Source organism: Emydura macquarii, unplaced genomic scaffold (assembly GCF_026122565.2).
Source record: "Emydura macquarii macquarii isolate MOO-44397 ecotype Brisbane River unplaced genomic scaffold, CSIRO-AGI_Emac_v2 contig_1551, whole genome shotgun sequence".
Taxonomy (NCBI): Eukaryota; Metazoa; Chordata; order Testudines; family Chelidae; genus Emydura; species Emydura macquarii.
The window spans coordinates 21,821,093-21,837,052 of NW_027131688.1; the positions used below are offsets into that span (position 1 = coordinate 21,821,093).

General features: G+C 41.0%; 1 protein-coding gene across 1 annotated transcript in view; it reads right to left on the bottom strand.

Annotated features, from left to right (window-relative positions):
• The window catches only part of PPP2R5C (protein phosphatase 2 regulatory subunit B'gamma), a 234,919-nt gene extending 219,332 nt beyond the window's left edge, over nt 1–15,587 (bottom strand). The window contains exon 1 of the mRNA XM_067555048.1: nt 15,567–15,587. The gene's annotated coding sequence lies outside the window, so the exon portion shown is untranslated. The remainder of the gene's footprint in view (nt 1–15,566) is intronic.
• Between the last annotated feature and the right edge of the window lie 373 nt (nt 15,588–15,960).

A 15,960-nucleotide genomic window follows, 5' to 3' on the forward strand; every position in this document is an offset into this window, starting at 1 on the left:
GATTGCAGCCCAGGTAGACATACTTGTGCTAGCATAAATAAAAATAGAAATATAGATGTGGCAGCATGGTCTTCAGCTAGCATGGGCTAGCAATATATTTATGTACTTGGGGTGCTCAGTGCGCTTGTACAGTCCATGCTGAAACCTGTGCGGCTGCATCAACGCTGCTATTGCAGATATGTCTGCCTGTGCAGCAATTACACCTCAAGACTGCAGCATAGATGCACTCTAAATGTAGCTTTGTTGGCAATCTGATCATCAACATTTGAATGGAAAATGGAGAGTAAGCTATCCTTTCACCACTAGGCATTGTCTCTCTAGCCGGGAGAAAAAGCATATTGATAGGGCAGTGTGAAAATTTTCACTGCTGTTTCTGTTGTTGAATCTATTCTGTAGATACGTAAGGGACTTTAGTCTCAAAAACTGTTTATCTGACACATTTTACCAGTAGGTCAAGACAGTAGGTCAAGACAAACACCAGTCAGAAATTGGTCTTGCCTCAATGCAGAGGGCTGGATTAGATGACCACTTGAGGTCCCTTCCTGCCCTACATTTCTATAAAACCTTGGACCAAGCTGCATTCCAATGGTTTCAGTGGGTGTGGACAGGAACAATAGTGCTTATGTGACTGCCCAAATATACCCACCTCCCAGTGCTAGTCAAAGTACTGAGGAATGACATCAGGGACTAGCCAGATGTCCTGGGAGCAGGCAAATGCCTCCTCAACTGACTTAATCAGCTACTTGTCCAACAGCAGTGAAAAAGAAACATGCTAGCAAGAGGCTGCAGCCCATATGGATAAAGAAACCCCCTGGAATTGGGGAAGGGGACAGCTACCCCTCTCCTATTCCTTCAAAATAATACTACCTCTCTTTATGACTTCAGTAATCCCTGTGACCTAGAGAGAGAGAGCAAAGACCCAGAAGAACTATTCAGATGAGGGAAGCAGAGAGTTCACTTGTTCTAGATCCCCATCCCCTGATCCAAGAAGTGGGCATAGATCCCTCTCACTCCCATTCACACCTGTCCAGTTATCTTCAAGATTGATCTGCCTAGTGCACAGCCAGTTACTCAGAATTAAAATCTGCATAACCCAAAATAAGATAAAGTCAAGGGGAAAAGAAGATGATTTTTAAACTTTTAAAGTTACTATTAGTGTCTGTGGTCTGGTATATAACAAATGAATTAATGATATTGCATTACCAAAAAAGAAAAGATGCATCCTCATTCAATGCCTAATAGAAGGTAATGGAAAGTGACAGCTGGTTTTAAAATGTGTTGAAATGTATGCGAGTTTTTTGTAGGTGTTTTTGTCTTGAAAAGATAGCTTTTGAACTCTTTCATTGAAGAAATACTGCAAAAAGTAATCTATAAAATAGGTTAAATATTGGATAATAAATGTGTGTGAAGCTAAATATTACATTTATTCTTTCAGGTATGAGCCATAACATTGTAATAGGTTGTGATTTAGGACACCAACAGAAATGTATCTATATAATTTCTTTCTCCATGGTTTGGTGAAATGTAGTAGAGGTATTAGAAGAGCTACTGCCTATCAATGCTGACCAATATTGTCTCATTGTTCCCATGTACTCCCCTCTTTATCTCCATCTATTTTCTCTTGTTTCATACAATGCGGTCTTGATCCATATCTAAGACTTGTAGATGTATGATAATACAAGTGACTAATAATATAATAGTGATATGACCTAGCTCTCATATAGAGCTTTTCATCAGTAGATCTCAAAGTGGATATATGCAAAAGAGCTTCTTAAATATTATTGCAAATCGTGCTTAACTGACAGCTCAGCCACATGAAATTCTCTTTTCATCTACAGAACAGATATAAACATAGGCCATAGCCATGAAAGCTTCTCTGCCAGTGTCCTTCCCTCAGCTCAGACCTGGAGGACAGTTTATTTTATCTGCTCATTTAAGTCTTGGGCTCTCTGTTGAGATGGACAAAAAGATCACCAGTTATGGTGCTGGTTTTGTAATAGAGTTCCCTGTCTGTGGTGAAATACAATAGATTAAAACCACCAATGTGTTTTGCTTAGGTCACTTAAGAGCCATTGTATCGTAACAACCGTTGGTTACTGGTATGCTGGTGATCTATAAGGGATCTATATGCTCTATGTTCCATTAATAACAACCTGAGACAGTCATTAATAACAACCTTCCCATAATTATGTATAACTGTGTGACTTGGACTCTGTGTACAATGATTACAAGACTAGATCCTCAATACAGTGAGCGATGGGGTATGGCTGTGTTGGCTTGTTGCCTTATTCAGAACCAGATTTTGATACCCTTACTCACACTGAGTATTCCCTTACTTTTCAATAAGTCCTACTGAATTCAATTCTTATCTGTGGGGTTGTGACGAAATACACCCCTGTATTCACGCCCTACACACTATTGTAATAATTTTTGTACAAAGTATACCTTATGAGGTATCATATGAAAATTCATAATTTACTGATCAGTATTGTCCTGGTAATATAAGTCATTCATTGTAAGGGAAGTTATAAGTTTCCCCTATATGATGTTATTAACACATGTTCCATACCCCACAGCCCTGCCCAGGCAAAATTCAGGTCTGTGCTAAACAAAGGAAGGCATGTGTGCTTGCCTTAATTTGCATTTAAGCAATAAACAGAGTTATCAAGAAGAAAGGGAAAACAAAGGAAGTTCAAACAGGTGGAGAAAACCAGCAGCAAATATCCTTCCACATCGACTCTTTCTCCTGGGTCTCAGCTGGAAATGTTTTTCAAGGTGGGGATTGAAGAAGGGACAAACACCCCAAGCCACCTCTCAACCCTCCCTTCACATTCACTACACCTGAAGAGACAAAGGAACAACTGGTGGACTTTGGGGGAGAGGTCCTGACCTAAAAAGCTTGGTCAGTAAGACTACTGAAAGTATGTGGTGAGAAAACGTTACTTTGTATCTAATGTAGTTTGTTAAGTAAAGCACTAGTTGTATTTTATCTTTTATTTTTCATGTAACAATTTTTTACTTTTATGCCTCATTACTTGTCCTCACTTAAAATCTCTCTCTCTCTTTCTCTCTCTTTGTAGTTAATAAACTTATTTTATCTAATACACTGTGTTAAAGTTGAAGAATCTGGGTAACTCCATTTGGAGTAACAAGTTGTCTGCATATTATTGCCTTAGAGGAATAATGGACTCAGTAAATTAGTACTGTCCAGGAGAGGGATGGGCAGTACAGAACATATGTTTCTGGGTGAAAATCTGGGATTCAGGGTGTGTTGGGGTCACCCTGCAGCATAACCCAGACTGGTAAGAGCCAACTTGTGGCTGGCTGGCTGCATTACTCAATATATCGCACATGGAAGCTAAAAACATTTTCAAGGGGCTAAATAGATGAGATGTAAAGATAGAGAAATTAAATATATAATCAAGGGAAACAAACAAACAATACATAAATAAATACACTGGGTAGTCCTTGATTGTTGTAGTCTGCTTTTTCACTCCGTGTTAATTGGGCTAGTGGCAATCATGCATTCTTTCTCTTTCTCTCAGCCCAAACCAAGCTTCACACCTGGAAGTAATTAGTACTTAAGAAAAGGCTCTGGCATCTCAAGTTAGAGAAAGCAGACCGAGAATACGTGGCAGAGCCACTACAATGAACCTGAAAAACTGTCTTTAGGGACTTCAGTTACTATCGCATTAGTTTTGATTAGAAATTAGCAATATCATGGCAGCCTTTGAAATCAGACATTTAATATCTCTAATATGTATTACTAATTAATATATTATATTCAAATATAAATATAGAATGTTACCAGGATTCATCTTTGTGTGCAGTCTCACTTGATTAAATTGACTATCTGGGGAATCATTTAGTATATTATAAATTAGTCTAATTGTATAAAAAGTAATGAAAATCAAATTTAAAAGAAAAGGATACCTAAAAGTCTTATGCAAAAGATGATAAAAACTGAATCAGCCATAAAATAGAACCCTTATAATTTTGGACTATAGAGGGCAGAATTCACTACCAAGTCAGATTCTTCATTATCAGGTCAACCTCAATGGAATAAGGGAGTTTTGTGAGTCCTTATAATAGGAAGCTGGAAGAAAACATATTTCTATCAAGAAAAGTTTTTGAGAGAGGATTTGATAACTAAATATCATTTTCTATGAAGCTATATTTTTACATAACTGTCCATTTGAAGTTGTATTTGCAAATTAAGCCAATTTGAACACACTACCTATCAAAATTTAGTAAGGAGCACCACAGAAGCTGTAGAGACCAATCAATATTTTGAGGGGGAGAAAGTGTTGATTAGAAAAAAATAAAGATGCCACAGCGTTAATTATTTGTCTCATTATGTGAAATCTAAATCACATACCATCAAGCTCTACTCAAATCATTTTTTTAACAGAGCATCTCACATTCAGAGATTTAAAAAAAAATGTCAGGTATCTGGTCTGATTCTTGGTTACTATTTTTTAAAATTTAAGATACTAGAATAGTTGACAAAAGATGTTTTCTCACTGATAGGCAGTAAAACAAAGGATGTCAGATGTACAAGATAGAGGAATACAGCGCAGCGAGGGCAGTTTGAGTTACAGTAAATATACATATTGTTGTTACCTGTATATCAGTTTAAGTCACTTCATCCCACGTTGTCCATCTTTCCTCAAATAGTCATGTTAGTAATTTAGTCAGTAAGCTGTTCCATTTTTTCCCTAATTTTTTGTCATCTCCCCCACATTCCCAACCACATTACTGTAATGGATATTTGTTTTTGAAGTCAATAGGACATTTCACAGGGCAGAAACACATTGGCCCAGATTAATCCCTGGTGGAGCTCTACACATCAGTGGAATGACGACAAAGATAAATTTGGCCCACTGACTACTGTAGTACACCCCATCCCAGAAAGCCTATTGCATCTCTAGTGGAGTTCTGAGGAACCCCAGTTTTCCTCCTTTTGCCTTTGGCTCCCATCCCAATTTTCATCTTGCTAAAAATGGAGGAAAGTCATCATTTACTTCTTATGTATAGGCATTTTTGGTGTACTACATCACAATATCTCACCACCATCCTGAGTTTAATGCTAAGAGTTATGTAAAGCAAAATAACATTTAGGTTCATTTTATTTAACTAAATGTGCTCATTGATTTTATCCCTGATTGTGATGTTTTACTGTACATGCACTAATAGTATTTGAATGCTTAGCACCCAATCCTGTGAACATTTATGGAACGCATGTGTAAAGGTCTTTGGACTAAATTAAACAATAGAGATGAAATTCTAAGTATTACCTATAGCCGAAGAGATTTTTGCCTGAAAAATAATTCAAACTAGAGTAAGTTTAAAATGATGCAGTCATTTCATGCACATTGTTTTAAAGAGGTGATCCTCCACATAGTGCTGCCTGTTGAACGAAAGCTTGGCCTGAAAAAAAGAAAGGATAGACCATTTTGGACTCCAAGCAGGCACAGGTACCCATGATGATGGAGCTTTTGCAGGATCTGGTCCCAAGTCTGGAAGGAGTAGGCGTGTGCACAGGGAAAAAATTGTCGCTGCTTTTGGAGGGGCACTTTCTGTGCCACTCATGGTTGGAAGAGCTGCTTCTCTCCCCCCTGGGGCTGGAGGAACTGCCTCTTTCCCCCACACCCACTCGGGGGCTGGAGGAGATGGCTCACCCTGCCCCAGCCCCGGAGGAGTTCTGTTCCCCTGTTGATTGGTAGAGCCTGGGCCACTGCTTGCTTCCCCCTTGCATATGCCCTTGGGAAGGAGATAAGGGTTAAAGAGGAACTTGAGAGAAGCATTCAGATTTATGCCAGAGGGGTAGCCACGTTAGTCTGTATACAGCAAAAACAACGAGAGTCCTGTAGCACTTTAAAGACTAACAAATTTAATTTCTGCAGGCATAAGCTTTCGTGGACTGTAACCCACTTCATCAGATGTAAGGAATAGAAATCAGAGAGGAGATATATATTTATACAACTAAGGGTAAGTAACAACAATGGGGAAGTCCATTCAGTTAGAGTAGCTCAGGAAAACAGATCAGTCCTCACCTACAAAAAAACCAACAAAAAACCCACTGTATTTTAAGGAGAAGGAGACATGATGAAATTGCAGAGCAGTATATTTAGCACCAATACAAATTAAGGGCTAGAATATGGCTCTTTACTCACTTTGGTGAGTGACTGCTCACCAAAGTGAGTAAAGAGCCATATTCTAGTCCTTAGTTTTCACTTTAATAGGACTACTACCCATCATCAAACAGGTGTGTTTCAAGTGGGGCCCCACAGGGATAAGTTCTTGCTCTATGCTATTTAACATTTTAAAACATGACAACAAAAATCACTAATAAAGTTTGCAGGTGACACAAATTTGGGGAGTGATAAATAACTAAGAGGTCAGATCACTGAGACAGAGTGATATGGATCGCTTGGGAAGCTGGGCACAAACAAACGAGCATTTTAATACAACTAAATATAAATGTTTACTTCTAGGAACAAAGAATGTAGGTCATATTTACAGAATGAGGGACTCTATCCTGGGACAGCGACTCTGAAAAAGATTTGGGGGACTGTGGTGGATAATCAGTTTAACATGACCTCCAGTGCAACACTGTGGCCAAAAAGGCTAATGGAGTCCTTTGCCACATATACAGGAATCTTGAGTAGAGTAGAGAGGTTATTTTATCTCTGTATTTGGCTCTGGTGTGACCACTGTTGGAATAGTGTATCCAGTTCTGATGTCAAGAAAGATGTTGATAAATTGGAGAGGGTTCAGAGAAGAGCCACAAGAATGATTAAATTAGAAAACATGCCTTATATTGATTTTGCTTTTTATATCTGTCTATTTATTTAGCTTAACACAGAGAAGGTTAAGGAGTGACTTGATTACAGTCTATAAATACCTACATGGGGAACAAATATCTAATAATGGGTTCTTCAATCTAGCAGAGAGGTATAACATGATCCAATGGCTGGAAGTTGAAGCTAGGCAAATTCAGACTGGAAATATGACAATTTAACAGTGGGAGTAAATAATCATTGGAACAAGTTACCAAGGGTTGTGTGGGATTCTCCATCACTGACAATTTTAAAATCAAGATTGGATGTTTTTCTAAAAGATCTGCTCTAGGGATTATTTTGGGGCAGTTCTATGGCCTATGTTATGCAGGAGGTCGGACTAAATGATCACAATGATCTTTTCTGGCATTGGAATCTATGAATCTTGGGTGAATAATTGCTTGTTAGTATGAGAAAGGGGTTCATGATCTGGCCCTGAAAACTATTTGTAATGAAAGTTAATGATTTAAACTGAGAACTCTAGGGTCAGGCAGGAATTCTCTCTCCTAGCTACACTGAAGAATTACCAGGTGCATTATGTTACTTTTATTGCCTTCCTCCACAGCAGCAGTTTCTAACCACTGCTGGAAGCAGGATATGGAATTAGACAGACCGGTGGGTTGATTTGGCATGGCAATTCCTGTGTTCCTAGAATGATTTTAAAATTTTGGTAAGTGACCAAGCAGCTATAAAACCAAAATGATGTTTCTTAGAATTTCTAAAAACTAAAAGATATTTATATCTTTTGATGGATGCTGTCAAGATGTCCTGAAACAAAAGTGTTGATGCATGTTCTAGATGCTATCCAGAACAGACATTTCAGCAGGTGCCCTTATCCGCACATCTGCCATCCTAAATTGCAAGACATTGTTACAAAATGTTGCAGATATAACTTAAAAATAAATTCAAAAACTAATTGTGTTAGACAATCTTTAGAATAATAAAATATCTATATTTTTTTAATCTTAAATTTTCTGACAAACATCCCAGTCCCTGTTGCGTACAGTACATACTGTTCCCTGAAAGTATCTGTCGGTATGTCTGCATAGCAAAGAAAAACCTGCGGCTGGCTCATGCCAGCTGACTTGGGTTTGTGGGGCTTTATTGCTGTGCAGACTTTCGGGAGTGTGGGCTGGAGCCTGAGCTCTGGGAACCTTCCACCTTTCAGGGTGCTAGAGCTTGGGCTCTAGCCTGACCCCAGATGTCTACACAGCAATGACACAGCCCCGCAGTCCAAGACCCGCAAGCCCGAGTTGGCTGGCACAGGCCAGCCATGGGTGTCTAGTTGCTGTGTAGACATACCCTGAAAGTCAGGCATTAAACTGAATATTCCCCCTCCAACTCTGAGGATGCGATTTTGTAATCTTGTGTACACTGAGACATTAGCAATTTTAGTCATGTGGCTTATCTCCAAAAATACTTAACTCTTCAATAATCCTATTAAACTGATGCTCTTGTTGGTTTTCCTAGCCTCCAAAGGAAACATCCTTTCACCAGTGTTTCTTTGACCAGATTTTTTTTTTTTTTTAAAGTAACAGCAATCCAACTTCCCCATTCATGGTGTGCTTCTTGCTGATATCGTTACTAAGGATATGATTCTGTCTTGGAGGTCACGGAATTCACAGATTCCGTGGCTTTCTGAGCCCTCCCTGACTTTTTCTGGGGCAGGGCTGAAGCAGTGGCAGCCCTGGAGCTGCCAGAGCAGCAGCTGCCCTGGTTGCTGAACAGCTGTTTGGCAGTGGCCGAAGGGGGGTGTGTGTGTGGAGGGGCTGGCCAATGCCAATCAGCTGTTCAGTAGCGGCCATAGAGGGTGGGGACTGGCTGACTGTTTGGCAGCGGCCTGTGGCTGGCCGCCCATCAGCTCCAAACAGTTGATTGGCATTAGCCAGCCTCCTTCTTTCCCCCCCCATCACCAAACAGCTGATCAGCGGTGGACAGCCTGGGCCATCACTGATCAGTTGTTCGACAGCCACCGGAGGGGGGCTTGGCCGATGCTGATCAGCGGTACAGTGGTGGCCAGGGAAGGGGGGTGGACAACTGTTTGGCCACAGTCCCCCAATCAGCTATTCAGGGGTCAGCCCCCACCCACCACCAAACAGGTGATCGGTAGCTGGTCAGCCCTGAGCTGCCAACGTACAGCTGATTGGTGACCAGTGCGTCCCATCCCTGGGCGCCGCTGAACCACTGATTGGTGGTGGCCATTCCCCCAGCCTCCGCAGAAGAACTTATCTGTGGTGGCCAGCCCCTCCTCCCAGCCGCTGCCTAACAGCTGATGGGCTGCCAGCCCCCCTATGGGGCTCCAGCTGTCATTCCTCCTCCTTAACTTTGCCTCCATTATTTTGGGTTTTTGTTTGCCTATGTCCTGTCCCTCACTTTTACTAAAAATAACCATGACAAAATCTTAACCTTAATCATTACTCAGCCACTTTGCTATTCAAAACAAGTATTCCAAATATATTTAACTTAAACAGAGACTTTGAGAATTATGTTATAGGGTAGTGTTATGAGTCAAACTTCTTTTTGGGATTGGAGAATGTGACTCTAATCTCATCAATATCATTAGCAACATTCTTCAGTTTCTCTATTACTTTTCATCTTATTTCTTCTATCTGATCCCAAATATGGTGAAAATTTCATTCCCTCAGAAGTGTGTCTGATCATTTTCCTGCCAAATGAGTGGTTTTTGTTAAGCACCTTCCATTCTGTTCCCAAAAAGTATTAAACAGGGTGATCCACTAAGTCAAATTCCCCTCAGGATTTGAGAATGTGATTCTGTAATCTTGTATAAAGAGGCCTTCAGGTTAGTCACAACACTCTAATTTTACCAAACTCCCAATTAAGGTCTGGTCTCACTATCTTTGCTCAGGCAAAACACCCATTGACTTGAGTGGGTTAGATAGATAAAATTCAATATTACTCTAAAGACTGATTATGGTAATTTTTTGGGGGGGTCTGATGGTACAATCTTTATTCATGTAAAGGGTAGTCTACACTACAAAGGCATTGCCAGTACAGCTATACCAGTACAGTTATATGGGCAAAACCACCTAGTGTAGACACAGCATATGTTGACAGAAATTTGGCTAACAGAAGTTTTTCTGCCAGCATAGTTATACTACCTCTCTGAATGACATTAGGTTTGATGACAGCAACACTCTGTCAGCATAGCTGCGTCTACATTGGGTTTTTGCTGGCATAGCTATTGTAATAGTTGCTTATAGATAGGCTTGGAAGGATTAGATTTTTTTAAATTGGTGAATATTGATTTCACCATACACATACAACTGGATGAAAAAAATGTGTCCATTGATCATCAAAATTTGCAAATAGGCAAAATAAGAAAAATGAGTTTGATTTAAGGCTATTTATTTTGTATATTTTGACATAATGATGGACTAATTGTGTTTTAATGGTTATAGAGCTTTAACTTTTTGAATCTCAACACATCTTATCACTAAATAATTGTCTGACTCCCCCCTGATAATTTCCCACAACTGTTTAAATTTGAAATTGATAAAAATTGAAAAAAAGGTTAAAAATAAACAGGATTATCCATTGAAATTACATATATAAAATTGAATTCTGCCACACCTACTTAGATTCATAAGGATTTATTGAAACACTGCAAGAACCAGCTCCAGCACAGACAGGCAGGACTGAATTTCCCACTAATTCCCCAGATCAAATAGAATATACAAGACAACAACTTAACACTAAGACAAAAGATACATCACCATCTACTTGGGGATGCTCTCTGCACTAAACATTACAACTTCCCTTCTCTAGTTGAAGAATTTAAACAGTAATTCCTGGAAATCCAGGTAGTCTGCCATCCATGCAGATTTCCCTGTTGCTCTGCCCAGTTGAGTCCTATATTCAGTCATGGAGACATCACTTGTAGTTGGATGTAGCTTAGCAGTGAGTGCAGGGTTCATATCCTCTAGGTTAGGCCTGTCCATGAAGACTGCAGTGTATTGAGTTCCGGAGAACACATTGGCAATTTCTCTTCCACAAGCAGCTCCTATTGTGAGCCACAGAAACCTGCTGGGATACATCCAACTCCTCCTCTGTGTCCCTCTGGGATGGTGTTGAACATCCTCCATATTTGCCTTCCTCTTTCAATGAATCTATGCACCAGTTCTCAATGCTCTACAAAGAGACTCTTGCTTTTTCTATCATCAAGGATAAGTTTTGTTTCATTACTGAGTAAGGTCCCCTCCAAAAAAGAAGTTTGGGATATTTTCCAGGCTGCTTTTTCCAATTTTGTAGCCACATCTTCTCACTTTCCTGAGTGGGAATGTAATTCTCCTTTTTCCTGGCATCCTGTGCCTGGTGTTCTTGCTTCCAGTTTATCTGTTCCTCCACTTTCTGGAATGCTGTCTTCAAGTCACTGATGTAAGACTCCACCATGTCTCTCATCTGGGTAGCTTCAGGGGGCTTTGCAGCTTCTTGCTACCTGGACATCAAGTCACAGGGAAATATATGTTTGCAGAGTCCAAACATAATCTCATAAGGAGAGTGATGGGTAATTGAGTGCTGACTGGTGTTATATGCAAAGACGATAACAGGCTTATTTGTACTCCAGTCTCTTTGGTCTTCATTGTCTTGAAGATTCTAAGCATGGAACCAATGGTGCTGTTTACTCTCTCCACTCCCCTATTACTTGCAGGGTGGGCGTTACTGGTCCTCTCCTTGGTTGTCTGAATTTGTTGGCAAACCTCATATAATAAGTGATTCAAATTCCTTCCCCTGATCATTGCAGATGCAGCTTCGTGGGCCAGACTGCACCACTACATGTTTCATCAATGCAGCCATAACGGTCTCAGTCCTTTTATCCTCCGGTGGCTGCACCACCACACATTTTGAAAAGGAGTCGCATATTACCAGCAAATACTGATTTCCAGCTGGTATTTCTAGTAGTGGGCCTTTCAAGTCAATCTGTATGAACTCTCAGGGCTTACTGGGTTGGGGCATTTCCCCTAAAGGAGTTCTGCCTCTCCTTACTGGTACTTTCCTTTCTTGACAGGAAAGTACCCAGTTCTTAACTTCTGCAGCCATATCCAGCCAAAAAAATCTGTCTTACACCCTGCTTGATGTCTTTCTATACTCCAGGTGGCCTGTTGCTTTGTTATCACAAAGACACTCCGGTGCTGTTCTCTATAAAGCTTGCTGGCAAAACAGTCTTTTTACCTTCACAAACCAGCAAGTTAGTAACCAGATCAATGGATCAATGGATAATTTTTCCTGAACTGCGTTGAACCTCCCCAGACTGGGTTTCCTTCAGATCTGTTGGTGCACTGAACATAAGTCAGGGTCCTTAGACTGTTCTTGCCAGATGCCCTGACAAGACCAGGCTGAGTCTATTCTCCCTGCCCTCACTCGGCTGAGAACATCTGCAACTATATTTTGCTATGGCAGTGAAGTGTTAGGATTTATTTAATGCATCAAGAGCAGTTCTAGGGGTTTTTTCCCCCTGAATTTGCAGAAATAACAAAAGTCCTACTGTTTAAAGAACATCCGCTGTTAGAATCTTGTAACCTAACAACCTGGTTTGTCCTATACATGTGTGACGTGTGACAATGTGTGAAAGCGTTTATTTACCACAGAAGCACCTCTTCATGACTGGGTGTGGCGCAGTGGCTCTCTCCCCATATAGCACAACCTCCTGACGGTCGGTCTGTTGCTGCGGTGGTCTCTCTTCTGTATCTCAACCCTTCTGGCCAGGTCATCGTTTAATCCACCCCTTCCAGGGTAACAGCAAGCCCAACCTGAAACAGTCCAGTGTCCGCAGAAGAGGGTCTTTGGCCTCCACTCTGGCACTCTGGTCCTCACACCCTTGCCTCAGGGCTTTCCAATGTCTTTGTCCCTGGACTTGTGCCACCTTGCCAGGGGCTGGCTGGGAAACCTGAGCCCTCTCACTACACCAGGTTCCAGCCCAGGGACCCTATAATCAGCAGCCAAGGTCTGTGCAGTCCTGCTCCTTGCTACAATTTCCCTCAGCTCTTTCTTACCCAGCTTTTCTCAGCCTTTCCCTTTTAAGCCTCTTAAGCTCTCCTTATCTGTTCTTCCATAGAACACCTCCCAGGGCTCTCTTCCTGGCAGTCCAAATCTTGCCTGTCTTTCAGGGTGCCCTAGCAGGCCCTGCTTTACCCCCAATGGTTGTTTCCCAGCCTTCTCTATTGAAGCTAGGATCCAGGGCTTATGCTCCCCCTTGGGCATCCTCTCACCACCTGTCTGTTCCCAGAGAGTGAATGCAGACTTTCTCCCTGAAGCTCCCTTCTGCTACAGAAGCTTCCTCTCTTTATACTATCCAGCCTGCCCGTGCCTAGTGAGGCTTCATGAATAGTTAAGCCTGGCTCTCTCTCCAGAAGCAGCCTAGTAACAAAATAAGTCCTCACAGGCCCACATTCAGGGCCTGCATGGGATACACACTCATCACACTATGATTTGTGTATGTTTAGTGCTACAGCTGAAGTTTAGTTAGAATAGCTTTTGGAGTTTTGCTCAAGATTTCAATATTTTCATTTACTTTTACTTTAGGGATTGTTTTGAAGTATTCCTGTTTCTTCCTCAGTGGTGCATTCCCATATCTATTTTCTCTACTACAAATGTTTCCTGTGACAGATATTGCAACCACATACAGTATCTTTGGAAGAACATATTGTATAAAGGTTATGTATGATTTATTGGGGAAGAGTCAACATGGTATTTGTAAAGGGAAATCATGCCTCACCATTCTACTAGAATTCTTTGAGGGGTCAGCAAGCATGTGGACAAGGGTGATCCAGTGGATATAGTGTACTTCGATTTTCAAAAAGCCTTTGACAAAGTCTCTCACCAAAAGCTCTTAAGCAAAGTAAGCAGTCATAGGATAAGAGGAAAGGTCCTCTTCTTGATCAGTAACTGGTTAAAAGATGGGAAACAAAGGGTAGGAATAAATGGTCAGTTTTCAGAATAGAGAGAGGTAAATAGTGGTATTCCTCCGGGGTCTGCACTGGGACCAGTACTGTTCAACATATTCATAAATGATCTGGAAAAAGGGGTAAACAGTGAGGTGGCAAAATTTGCAGATATACAAGATAGTTAAGTCCAAAGCAGACTGCAAAGAGTTATAAAGGGATCTCACAAAACTGGGTGACTGGGCAACAAAATGGCAGATGAAAGTCAATATTGATAAATGCAGAGTAATGCACATTGGAAAATATAATCCCAACTACACATATAAAATGATGGGGTCTAAATTAGCTGTTGCCACTCAAGAAAGAGATCTTGGAGTTATTGTGGATAGTTCTCTGAAAACATCCACTCAATGTGCAGTGGCAATCAAAAAAGCTGACAGAATGTTGGGAATGATTAGGAGAGGAATACATAATAAAACAGAAAATATTGTATTGCCTCTTTATAAATTCAAGGTACGCCCACATCTTGAATACTGTGTGCAGGTCTAGTTGCTCCATCTCAAAAAAGATATAATGGAAGTGGAAAAGGTACAGAAAAGGGCAACTAAAATGATTAGGGATAGGGAAAAGCTTCCATATAAGGAGAGATTAATAAGACTGGGACTTTTCAGCTTGGAAAAGAGATGACTAAGGGGAGATATGATAGAGGTCTATAAAATCTTGATTGGTGTGGAGAAAGTAAATAAAGAAATGTTATTTACTCCTCATAACACAAGAACTAAGGGTCACCCAATGAAATTAATAGACAGCAGGTTTAAAATGAATAAAAGGAAGTATTTCTTCACACAACACACAGTTAACCTGTGGAACTCCTTGCCAGAGGATGTTGTGAACGCCAAGATTATAATGGTGTTCAAAAAAGAACTAGATAAATTCATGGAGGATAGGTCCACCAATGGCTATTAGCCAGGGATAGGCAGGGATTGCTGTTTGCAGAGGCTGGGAATGGATCACTTGGTGATTGCCTGTTCTATTCATTCCCTCTGAAACACCTGGCATTGACCACTGTCAGAAGACAGGATACAGGGCTAGATTTACCATTGGTCTGACCCAGTATGGCCATTCTTAGTTACTTATGTAACTCCATGAGGGTCGCCACTCACCACAGCTCCTCCAGGAACTAAAAACAGTGGGGGCTGATTAAGGTGAATCACTCAGGCTATAAATACCTTCAGACAGTTATCACCCCTGGAAGACTTGCACATACTGGTTCAAACTGTTTTTTCCAGAGACAAAGAAAGGGCTTTTGGCATAAAAAGGCTGCATTTAAACTGACTTGGGCTCTTCTTTGTGAACCAGCAAATGGACTGGACCTTCTGCCTAATGGGGGCCCCAGACCTTTTGGAAGGGTTGGAAGGACTTTGGCCTACTAGGGACCCTAAGACTGGGGGGTGACTCCTGATAGATTTAGTGTGTTTTTAAATCTGTTTAATTTTGTAAATGTTTTCTCTGTAATGCTTGCTTAGAAAGACCTGTGTGGTGACTTGTAACTGGTGACAATACACTGTACAAAGCCCTTGGAGGGAAAATAAAGCCCATGCTTGCTGGGACTATCAGTGTAAGGCTGAGAGCTGTTGAAGCCTTAAACCCCCTGTCAAAGAGAGTGAGATGGGATCCTTGCCCAGAGACAGGATATGGCGGGAGATCTGAAACCTGACTGGGAAATCCTGAAGTGGGCCATGGAGGTGGGGAGTGGGGTTACAGGTGCAGTTACCCTGAAACTGTGAGACTCCCAACCATGTTTAGGGAAGTAGGGACACATTACCTTGAGTTCTGGTGCTCTCAGTATATAACCAGTTCTTCTTTCTGCATTAAACTGAGTAAGTGGGCTTTGCACAGGGCGTTCAAAGGAGTTGAGAAGAAGAAAAGGAAGCAATCCTTCCTCCAGGCTGTTCCAAAGCTGCTATTTCTGACCGGGGATAAGAAGGGTGGATTATTGGGTTTGTTTTATCCAGTTTGAAGCAAACTTCCCAAGCTTTGTGAGGTTTGCCCAACAATAATAATTAATAAAATAAAAAAGTTATTTACTGATAAATAATTTTTAGCAAACATTTCTTTTAGAGTTCAGAAGCCACCATCCTTTATATCACAAGATACATCCTCTGTCTAAGTCCTCTGATTTAACTGGTATGATCCTGGAGATGAAATTGGTCTGTTTT